Source organism: Globicephala melas, chromosome 6 (genome assembly GCF_963455315.2).
Source record: "Globicephala melas chromosome 6, mGloMel1.2, whole genome shotgun sequence".
NCBI lineage: Eukaryota > Metazoa > Chordata > Mammalia > Artiodactyla > Delphinidae > Globicephala > Globicephala melas.
This window is the reverse complement of record NC_083319.1, coordinates 107,004,204-107,014,393: the sequence shown is the minus strand read 5'-3', so window position 1 is coordinate 107,014,393 and position 10,190 is coordinate 107,004,204.

Below are 10,190 nucleotides of genomic sequence, written 5' to 3'. Positions count from 1 at the left end.
AGGCCAACGAAGGATTGTCATTAATTCCTCTTAAGAATGATCCTTCTGGGGGCACGGTTCTGTTCTCATGGTGAATGCTGAGGTATGTCTTGAGGTCAAGACATATAATGATAATGAGGTCTGCATTATCAAAGGAGTTTTTGAAGTCAAGACACATCACACTTATTGCATCCATCACTAACCAGGTGCCCATCTCTAAAATATTACATATTAATCTCCAAGTAAGTTCATTTTAAAGCCACAGATTATTCAATAGGTGGTGGGTTTTTTTTTTTTTAAGTCCTCGATGTTTAACAGTGATGAGAAATAGTGGACTTTTAAAAGTTATTGTTAATTCCTTAATCTCCTAGTTCAGTTCAGCCAACTGGACCACTATAAGCCTATCAATAGTTTATCCAGTTGCTCTAAGCATGGCTGGGTGAGAGCAGGGTAGAAGAACTTCTGTGGCAGAAACACAGATTGTTTAGGAAGATGTGCTGTTACATCACAGGGCCAAGGAGAGCTGTGCTCCAGCCCCATCTCCCCTCCAAGCAGGGTCCCGCTTCCCTGCAATCCATATGCAGAAGCAGGGCCACCGGAGTCACCACCAACCCACTGAATCAGCTCAAGGACAGTTTCTCTCCTGCCAAATGAAGACGACACTCCCTAAGGTTCCTTCCCAGCCTAAAATTCTGTTATCAATACACCCACTCACTCAACAAATGTCTGTGAAGCTCTTAATTGTCTCCAGACTGTGAACTAAAATACCCCAGGGGAAAAAAGGTAGCTTTTCCTTTTAAACTCATCCTCACGTTTATAAGAACCTAGGAGATCTTCCTTAAATGGAATGTAAACATCTCCGAAATCAATTCAACTATATTTCTCTTGCTTTAAAAGAAAAGATGAAGCCAACTTCTCACCGTCTTAATAAACATACTCAAAATATGTATCTTGAAGGTAAAAAACATTTTGTTTCCCTCAATCCCTCTTCTGGTGTGGTTGTCAAACAGTTTAAGTGTATTGGGCTAACGACCAGAGCATCTGCTCGTCATGAGAGGAGAATCAGCCGTATTGGAGGTGCAGAGATTACTGACCACCCCACTTCCCCCACCATTGTCCCCGGGATGATGGTACCTATGCTCTGCAACACCACTCCTGGAAATCTCTTTCAGCCAGGGCAGCTCCACAATTAATGGTAAATAGTACGAAATAGTCCCAGGAACCCAAAACAGGGCGTCACAGCCCAGTTTTGTACATTTTCACCAGGCTTCACGTTTGCCTGGGGACAGCAGTAGGAACTCAGCACAGAGGGATCTTGGAGCATTTCTTTCGCCTTCAAGCCACACTACATATCATTTCATTCCCTAACTTCATCCTGTCCCTTCGCTCGTGTAAATACACCTGTGATCACAAATCCTCAAATGATATTTCAGTGGCCAACTGCCAGATTAGAAACACACCACTTGGAGAGAGCAGATCTAGCCGGGCAGAGCTTCTGGAATTTAGCTCAGGAAGAACGCAGGCGTTTGCTGAGGCCATTCGGGCAAAGCAGCTTGCACCTTTGAAAAGTCCTCCACTGGAGGGGAGACCTATGGTCAGCGGTCCCTGTAGACCGCAGCTGGCTTGGAGGTAACCAGCCCCTTAGTGGCACCCAGAGCTGTGAGCAGAGGGCTTGTTTGGAGTCCCACCACCTCCGTACACCAGAGGACCAGGCTGTGGGCTGTATTTCGAGTCAGAGCTGGGGGATGAGCACAGAGAATGTTTCTAGAGGAACTGCGTTGCTAGAACAGGTCGGGTTGGGTAGTGAACTCTGGGTAGGCTGGGTAAGAAACGGGATCGGGGAGCCTAGGAAGGCGCAGGGTCTCTTATGGCCAAAGGGATAAGGATGCGTGAGCATCTTATGCTAAAAACGATGGACACACATACAGGGTCTGCCTGATTCCACAACCCCTAGGGTCAGAACAAGCCAGGGAGGTGTGCTGGGGGAAGCCTCGTGCTTCAGCTGCGCATGGCGGTCCACTTCCCCGCTGGGGAGCAGAGCCAGAGCCGTGCCGAGGCGCTGGGCCTGCAGGGTCTGGTGGAGCTCTCTTTTCTTGAGGAACGTAGCAAAATGTGCAGAGCAAGCCCAGATTTCCTCCAGTGACCAGATCACAACCAAACAGTTGAGTGCAGCACCTCACACTCTATTTCGAAGGTAGAGGACGGAGGAATGTGTGCTGCTTCTCTTTCTCGGGGATGTGGGTGTGAGTAACGGGGTCGCTCACCTACGCAGGTCACTCGTGTGAGGCAGGTAGATTCCGCCACCCGGGCCACATCCCAGGGGGATGGGAGACTGGGCTGCCCACCACTTATGCAGGACTGGCGGATCCCAGGCCCTGAGTGACAGCCTTGGCTGTCGAAAACTGTCCCTTTTAATTTCAACAAACCTGGGAAGAGTTTGTCCACTGAGTTAGGAAGAATTCGGAGCGAGTTCTGTGTGGGTCTGGGCTCGAGGATGAGGCTCGAGACGGGCTGAGAGGAACAGGGGCTCTGCGTGGCCCCCACAGGCTTCTGGCTTGATGTCTGTGCCCACGGCTGCCAACATCCGCCCGCTCCCCTTGGAACGGAGACAAGGGCTCTTTGAAGCTTTCCAGGGTGTCTTGCATCTCCTGACCCAGGCCGACTGTTGGTTCTAGAGTGGAAAAGCATGATTCCTCACTACCCTTCCTTCTTCTCCTCTCCCACAGCATGAACGTGAAGGCTGTCGCCTTGTCACTTCATTTAGCCAGCGGCCCTCTTTGGGCCACTTGCCCACCTCCCAAAGGCAGGCTCTGGGGCAACGGTGGCTCTTCCTCTGAGATATGATTTGCGGTTCTTGACTCCTTCCTCTGCATCCTTTCCAGAACTGGCTCTGAGAGTGGCCTTGACGAGGGCCGTCCTTTTGCCAGATGAAAGCTCCTCAGTCCCTGCCCCCACCCCGGCCCCCCAGCCCTTCTAGTTCCGTTGTCCTTTCCTGGGGGGCGATTCTTGATGGTACAAGGCCGTGACCTCCATCACGGTTTCCTTTGACCCCGTGAGGTGGTGCTGCTTCCTTTCCCAGCAGCCTGGGATGGGGGGTGTGGAGCGGGACTGAAGCACAAAGCAGCATTGCCCGAGGAGGCTCATGCTGAAACAATTCTTTTTATTTTTAAGTACAATGGGAAAGCTCAGTGACGCGGGAAACTCCCTTCAGATGCTCTGCCCTTCAGCCCCAGATTTCCAGTCCTTTTCTTGTTGGAATTTTAATACCATCCGTTTCTTTTTCTTTTTTTCAACGGAGGAAGAAACTCACGCTAATGAGTTGCGCAAAGGACACCATCTTTCGTTACAGTTCGAAGGGGTGAAAGCCCGGTGAACTGTGTTTCTGTTGAGACATCCTTTTCTTGTGCTGGGTTGATTTCAGACTGGTGCATCCTCACTTATCAGGGACCTCTGATTCCAGCAGAGCAAAATCAGCTACTTACTCTAGTTACTGTAAGCAGACACATAACTTTTACTGTAATTTGAAAACACCTTGCACTGTAATGGTTTAAAAACAAACAGACACACGAAAAGCAAATCTTATCGAAACTGATTTTGTATTTTTGATTACATCTGAATTTTCACATTTTTGTATCTAACCGTGACCATGGTAGTGCTTCCATAGCTTGTGTTCAAGGTCTTGTTTCTTTCCAGGTTGAATTCTTAGGATCGTGTTGACGCCAAATGTTTCAGGGGCAGGACTGGGGCCTGGCTAGCAGGCCTGTCAGTGGGTTGTGCGCTCCCTCCACCAGATCACCAGCTGGCACGGGGAGCTTGGGGACCCAGTGAGCCGACGTCGCATTCCACTGCGTGAATTCCCACAGACAGCTCATATCTCCAACTAATCTAAGGCCAACGGTTTTGGCCAAACCTTTGCCAAGGACTCTCGAAACTCAGCTGCCCCGACCCCTGCACTACCCAGCTTCTTGGGTAAGGGAGGACATTTTTAAAACAAAACTTGTGAAATTAATTTGTGATTATGGTTTTTTTTTTTTTTTCTTCTCGCTGGAAACGTGCTGGGAACCAGACAGCATGATGTCAATCGCTCTTTCTGCTTTTCCAAACCAATACACCTGTTGTGCACTTTTGCTTCTTAGTGAAGAAAATTCTAGACACAGACCTAACTATGAACTCTCTTCCTCCTGTACTTCTGATTAGCAATTCTCCCTATGTATTCCTAACTTGTTGAAGTGTTTTCCTTCTTAGCATTGCTTCTCATATTTTTACTTTATTTTTTTTTTACTGAACAGCAACAAACCCACCAAGGAACAAATAATCTCTTTCTCTTTTCCTCTCTTTCTCTCTCTGATGTGTAATGTTGTGTTGTCCAGATTCTGTATAAAAATATGTATATGATATATCTGATACCTGGCAGCCACTGGCTGTTACTTTAACCAATATAATTAACAAAAAAAAAATGCATATTGTTGGTGTTTGATTTTTTTACAAAAAAAAAAAACAACCTAGTTAAGATGTCTGTGTATTTTTGCATGGTTAAAATGTACTTAGTGCACTGAGAAATGTCGTGGAGGTACTCAGTGAAAAGGCCGGTTTACTTTTTTGATTCTAACGATGATTGGTTGTTGACCAGACTATTCCCTATGATGTCCGTCTTTAATTTAGCATAATTCTATTTACAACTTGTTTTATGACTCGAGATTCAGCATAGTGTATCTATCTATCTCTATTGTATTTACTGTTCCTTAAAACCAGGTGGTGGAAGTTCACGTCATTTGGCACAGATGTCTCCATTGCTGATTTCTGATGAGTTGTGTTCCGTTTCATTTGCTGTACAGTCCAGATCTGAAGCACCCCCAGCCCAACAGACAAAGGCTGTCATCTCTCCTTCCAGAGGTCTGTTCCTCTGAGCAGTACTGTGGTTTTCCCTTGCCATGGAACATCTATTTTTGTTTCCAAACCAAGTTATGTAAAGGAAGAGAAAAGGACAGGGAGTTAAGCAGAAATCTACAAATTATTTATATTTTATACATAAGAGAACATATATTATAGATAAATAGACAGGTAGACAGACTTTAAATGTGAATGAAGCAGAAAGGCAATGGAAGATATCAAAAGAGAGAGAGAGAGAGAGAGAATGAGAATGAGAGAGGGAGAGAGAGAGGGGCCCTGGGTTCTCCTGCCAGGTGTGTCACTAGATCAGTATGAGAGCTGCAGAAAAACTGTTTGTCCTTGCTGTGCCTCAGTTTCCCCAGATGTAAGATGAGGAAGGGCAGTGTTTGGGGTGGGACGAGGGGAGGCAACTACAGTTTCCTGAATCTTCAGTGCACTTACAGCAAGAGTGGTCTTTACCTAAGAGATGTGACTGCCGTGTGTCTGGAGACCGTGCTGGTAGCATCCTCTCTCCTCCTCAGGACATCTAGGCCTGTTCAGGGGAAAGACGTGTCTTAAAAGGCACGAGCCACCCTGGTTTGGCACTACCCTGGCTTCTGAAGTCTTCTCTTCTGTGAGGTGGCTCCTGCCCAGCTTGGAAGGAGGTGGGATTGGTAGGCAATATCTCTGGTGAATGGAATTGACTTTCTGTCCCCTGGAATCCTATCTTTTCTCTAATCGAGTCAAAATCACAGGCTTGCTTTTCCCCGAGCACACAAGGAGATTGCTGCTCTATTTTTTCCCACCAAAAACTGATAGACTCTCCCTACCCTGCTAGGAAACAACATGCACAGTTGGTATTAGAAGCACCTGTATTTCCAGCATTTGTGGTTTTGCAGACGTTGGTCTTTTGGCAGAAAAATTCAACTGTCTCCAAATGGGCCTTTCCTTCCACCTCAGATCTAGAGACACAGCCAGTTCTCTGAGGTCTTCAGGCTTCTTGGCTTTGCAGTGAAATATCAGTCCTGACAGGCAACCAGGTGGAAACAAGCGCTTACTGCTCTTTTCACTCTTCTGAGTGGAGACCTCAGAGCTCAGTTGCTTGTCACGGGCACTTCATCCTGTTGGGACGTACGTGACCGTGAGCACCGAGCCCATTACTGACCATTGCCATGGACATCTTTCAGGATATATTGACATTTTCATTAGGTTGAGTAGCACTTGCTACACTCCCTCAGAGTCAAGGTTGACCGCATAGTGGCAAGATGAGGAAACTCCAGTCCAGAGAGAGGAAGTAATTTTCTCAAAGGAACACAGTTAGAAATTTACATCAGATCCCCAAGGCGATGCTCGTTTGTCCCTCTCCTGACTTATAAGCGGTAGCTCAGAGACCTTCTTTTAATTTGTGAAATTCAGATGATATTTCCCAAACCGTCATGTTTTATATAAGTTTCTGGGGAAGAAATGCATCTATTTTCTCAGTTACTGTGGGCAATGTGAACACACACATAGACACACGCCCTCTCCAAACCCAGCCCCCTGTAAACCAAGTTAAGAAGCTTAGGGTATTGAATAAAAAATGAGCTGATATCTTATTTAACCTATATTTTGAGGGACAAGGAAGAACAATGAGAGTAAGAAATAGCAGAATTGAAATCTATAACTTACTAAGTCTCTTGCCAGAACAGATTTTTCTAGATAATCGGAGGGGTCTGTCCATCCACCCAGGCACCCCATCTCTCCTTCAGCCATTACAACTTTCCTGGACATCTTCCATGCCCAAGGCATGTCATCTCTCTATGAGAACATTCCACAGTTTCTTTTAGCTGTTTCGGGAAGCCCACACGTTTAAAATCCAGGCTCATGTTCATAATTCTTTCTATAAATTCCTTCTGTTTTTTGGTTTTCTTTTTTCAATCTCACCTCTCTCTGCTAACTTTCATCTCAGCTGAGCCACCAGAACCCAAAGCGTCGTTTCCTTGTGCAGAATGATGGACCCGGAACTTTCCTGGGTGTTATTCTTCTAAAATTGGTGCAGGTCTTCTGACCTCACCTTCTCCCTGTTGGGAACTTGGAACTGCCTGGCTTTTATGGCCTGATTTCCTTTGGGAATACACCCTTTGAGGTGTGTCCTCATAAGCTTACAAGGATGTATCTAGAACATTTTTAATTTTAAAACTAAAGTCTACAACTTGCTACCGAGGCCCCTTGGTTCCCTACCCGTGTCATCACTGTGAGAAGAGCCCCGTCTCCTGTCTCCCTTTCCCAAGCCTCCACTTCTTAAAAGTCTTTTTCTTATTAAATGGATGAATGTCTTTGATTCCAATGAGATTACAGTGCTCTTTCTCTAAAGAGATCGAGTAACCTGGGTTGAAGATTTTTAAAGGGATTTATTCCCTTCAATGGCTGCCATACCAGCCTTTACACCTCTACCCCCCCACCCCCCCACCCCCCCAACCCCCGTCGTAAGTGTGACACTCCCCTCCCCCTACCGGGCCCTCAGCCAGGCTCCAGAGAAAACTGCACACGGCCAGGAGCTCAGGAAGGACATTCAGTGCCCTTCCTGGTGGTGGTTCCCTTGAGAAGCAGCTACAGTGACTGCTTTGTCCCAGGAAACCTTAGGGGACAGTGTTTCCCTTTGAAATGCTGGGACCAAAGAGAGCCTTCACAGAAAGCGCCACTGGTGGCTTTATGGGAGAAGGGTACTTGCCATTGTTATTATGTTCTTAGGGCTAATTGGCAGGATTTAAACCCAAAAAACAAAAAAACCCCTGCTTCTCAGCGTGGTAAGAGCAGAGCTCAAGAACCTGACATTGATTTAAGTATGTCCATCCAGCCCATGTATCTTAATCCCTGCAGAAAGAACGCTGGGTTCTAGTACCGGTACTGCCTGAACTCCCCATGTGATTTTGGGTGCTTAACCACTGGGTTCTGTCTGGAAAATGAGGGATTAAGTTAGAGAACGTCCAAGGGGCCTTGTTTTGTATTGTGGGTAATTTCAAAACATATATTTAAACACAAATGAAAACAGAATTGTACAGTGAATTCCCACAGAACTCCCCATGGGCTTCAACAATGATCAACTCCTGACCAGTCTTGTTTCATCTGTACCCTCACAGCTCGATGATCACATTGACTTTATTATAGATTTGTTATTATAATCCTTGGATTCCTGGAAGAAATGTTACCCATTTTGCTTAGGACCAAAATCATACGGCTTCCACAAGAGAAAAGTCAGGCGGGGCACTGGCCCCCCAGACGGCATTTCTCGTTCTGCACATCGGGTCCCCATGAATGCCCCCTTTTGAGGGGGTGCTGAGTAATCGGATCACAGCTGCCACCGTGTCCAAGTCATTGCATCCTCGGGCCCAGGCGTCTCACGGAGAGCTCTGGCGTTAGGCTGTAACCTAGTGCTACAGGAGCGAGGGGACATTGCCTTGTTTACTGACCTCACATTTGCTGGGGTGAGTAGCTGTACCTTTTAGAAACTGCCTGAGAGTCAGTTCTTCAATTCTAGGCCTCAGCAGTCAAATCACCCTGCGTTTTGCCAGCAGCCTGCCCAGACTGGAGGCAACTGTTAAGGTTCATCCTTCCCGTAGCATGTCAAGGTCTATTTCCTTCACTCCAGAGCAAGGGCAAAGGAAAAGATTCTTCCATCTGTTCTGTTCAGTCTTCTGTACGTTTCCCTGTGAGTGGATTCAGGTCAAAGGAGCTTCTTTCACTCCCCTGAGGACCCAGACATGAGCTCACAAACCTTCCCAGGACCTCACATTCCCATGGACTTCATAGCTGTCATTCCATCTGATGTAGGGGGAACATTTCTGAACCCTGAAGGGCTAGTCCTGTTCTCCAGCTGAGCATAGGTCTCACTGGGGCATTCGAACATCAGGCCTTGCTTTCCAGGACGCACGGTGTTCAAGGCCACTGGGATGGGCCAGATGGTCTGCGGCCAAGGACTTGCCCTAACTCTGCGTGAACCTTGGTGCTTCCACTTTTCACTCAACAGCCGGGTGACCATAGCTTGCCCTCCTGAGAGGACCTCAGGAAAGAGAGTCTGGAGAAAGGAAACTTGGGTCAAGTTGCCCAAAGCCAGGGATGAGCCTTCTTTTCCATGGAGCTTCCAAAGGGCAAGCCCTCTGCTACCGCGTACTATAGATTCAGAGCTTTGTGAGCTGAGACCTCCCGTGCTTGGGGCGGGAAGGTAGCCGAGGAGAAAGGGACTCTTTCTCACCTTTTGTTTGCCTTCAATCTGGCTGAATTTAGCTGCCCTTAACTTCTAGTTTGCTGAAGTCCTTATTGCCTTAACAGCCACCTAAGACGGGAACCAGAGGAGGAAGCCCCTTCCGTGGCATTCATTGAAGCCCCACACCCGTCCCCGTCTCCCCCATGCTGCTGTGCCTGAAAAGAGTCCCAGCCCTGTCCCCAAAGCGCTGGGTTAGCCTCTTGCTGAGACAGAAACGTTCCCAGGCTGAGGGCAAACCCAGAACTGCTCAGGTGGGGAGACCACCCTGCCCCACAGCAGCCACTGTTTCCATCCTGCCCACTTGCTTTGCTTCAGGTCTGGACTCATGCTCTCAGCGCCAACACTTGCTCCAGAGACCCTCCACACCCCCATTCTCAGAGGCGTTCCTGAAGACCGTCCAGACTTTCTGTTCTCCTGTACATCCTACCACCTCCACCTCAGCATACTCCTTCAGCCTCTCCACCAAGCTCTTTAAAACGAAAGGCAGCTGCTGTCTTCCCGTGGACAATACTGAATGTATCTACTGTTAAGTGCAGACCATGTAGAGAAGTGGCCGGGTTCATCAAAAAGAGGGTTTTTGTAAAGCCTGTTTATTTTTTTAAGTCGGTTTTGAGCATTTCTATTTTATCACCCTTCACATGGTTTTGGGGAACCCAAATTGTATCAAGGTCTCATGCCAAAACAAGCCAAAAGTTGTTTTCTTTACCTTTTTCCTCCATGCACCATGATTTAAATGATTGTTTCAGTGTCATTTTAAATGTTTTCTTGTGACATGTACTGACGATAAAAGTCATCTTGACAAAAAAAAAAAAAAGATTTATACATGAATCAGAAAGTATTTATTTCAATTTTGTACCTTTCCATTTTAATACATTATAATGTATTGACTCAACTGAGATATATAAACAGTTCATTTTAATAACATGTGTGTACGTGTGCCTTTTCCTTTGTTCATGGAGGGGGAGGGACAGATGAGTGTGGAGTGGAAAACTCTGGGTGCTTACTGGCAGCAGTGTAAGCTGAGGTGGCCTCTGACTGGACCAAAGGCTTCTCAGAAGCAGCTGGCAACCCCCAGGAGAGGAAGAGACCTTACAGGGGG